The sequence below is a fragment of the Etheostoma spectabile genome, chromosome 14 (genome assembly GCF_008692095.1).
Source record: "Etheostoma spectabile isolate EspeVRDwgs_2016 chromosome 14, UIUC_Espe_1.0, whole genome shotgun sequence".
NCBI lineage: Eukaryota > Metazoa > Chordata > Actinopteri > Perciformes > Percidae > Etheostoma > Etheostoma spectabile.
This window is the reverse complement of record NC_045746.1, coordinates 1,400,173-1,401,650: the sequence shown is the minus strand read 5'-3', so window position 1 is coordinate 1,401,650 and position 1,478 is coordinate 1,400,173. Positions and strand designations below refer to the sequence as shown.

General features: G+C 43.6%; 1 protein-coding gene across 3 annotated transcripts in view; it reads right to left on the bottom strand.

Moving 5' to 3' along the window:
* pag1 (phosphoprotein membrane anchor with glycosphingolipid microdomains 1) overlaps positions 1-1,478 on the bottom strand; it is a 48,750-nt gene that overhangs the window by 14,641 nt on the left and 32,631 nt on the right. For 2 of the 3 annotated variants that reach the window (XM_032535815.1, XM_032535814.1), the window contains exon 2: positions 307-342. The exons of the other annotated variant lie outside the window; for it this stretch is intronic. The gene's annotated coding sequence lies outside the window, so the exon portion shown is untranslated. The remainder of the gene's footprint in view (positions 1-306; positions 343-1,478) is intronic. 3 annotated transcript variants of the gene reach the window in all.

Genomic DNA, 1,478 nt, shown 5'->3' with positions numbered 1-1,478 from the left:
TGTGTGTGTGTGTGTGTGTGTGTGTGTGCGGTGAAATACTCCATTGTGACTCTCTGCTGCCCTATGCTAATGCGACTGGGGAGAGTGGGAGTTGGGGAAGCGCTCCTTGGCTTCTAGCAGCAAGGAAGTTTTGTGGCGAATCAGACAGAACTGCAGAAGCCAATTTTAACTTCTCCTTCAAAAGGACGCTGAGGAATTCCTGTGTTTGTTAAAATGCCAGCTTGTTTTCCCCCAAATGAAAAATACTCTGCGGATCATGTTGCTATCAGTGTGAGTGTATCTGGTGAGCGGCGAACACAACCTCACCTTGACACGTTGGATGATTAGTCAGGTTGGCCTCGCCTGGAAGAGAGAAGATAAAACTGAGAAGGGGGAGGATGAAAATTACCCTTGGAGGGTGTTGTTGTGAGTCTGTGGATGCATTAACAAGTGTCTAAGTGTGTGGGAGAGCAGCAAGGGACCTGGTGTATGTTTGTTATTTTAAAACCCATATCAAATACATATTGGACAACAACATGTCTCTCCCCCCCTCCCCACACACACACACACACAGCCATGGAGAGTGTCTTTAATACCCTCCTACATACACACACAATGTCTACTTTATTGACCAGTCGGCCCATGAAATTGAGAGGATAATAACCCAATGACATCTCTCAATTTTCTCATGTAACACATGATACGGTCTGTATTCTGCAAACTGTTTAACATAATGGACACTAGAGGGTGACAATTTTTCGCGGGTCACCTGATAGGGACAGATAGAGCATTGAAATCAACGGGAGCGGGAAGCAAAATTACAAATCCAACTATGGCCACGCCATGTCCCACCCTACGAAGCAGCTCAGTTGGTTGGGGTTAGGCATTTCACCTTGAGTGGTTAAGGTTACGGTTAGGAGATTGGTCAGGGGATAGGACCTGTACATGTAAACATGGACGCCTGGCCAATAGTAGTGTGTGAATGCTATTGAATAGTGCCTAATGTGACTAACAGCCGACTAACAGTCTTGGCGTGGCCATAGTGGGATTTGTAATATCGCAAGAGGGAAGGAGTCGGAAGATTTGCGAGGCATTTCATTTTAGAATTTTTTTTAATTATTAATTTACTAAATGTGAAACTACAGTGACATTATTGAATCATAGAGACAAGGGGAAGTAAAGGCTATTATAGGTCTATGTGTGTGGTTAACTCAGCTGAAATATGCAGTAGCCTAACCTAGTAGATTGCTATCTTTGGTTCGTCTGAATTCCTGTCAGGTCTACCCAGAAAAACTGAAACTCCTGCCTTGTTGCTGCGCCACCTGGAGGAAACTGAGTGGCGTGATATCCAACTGTTTAAAAGCGTGTTGCTTAATACTAGTTAGGTACCAGTCGGATGAGTCGAGTCCATTCATGATGTGGATGGAATAAAACGTGGAAAAAAGCAAACAACAACAATGCAGGATACTATTAAAAAAAAAAAAAAAAAATCTGCGACA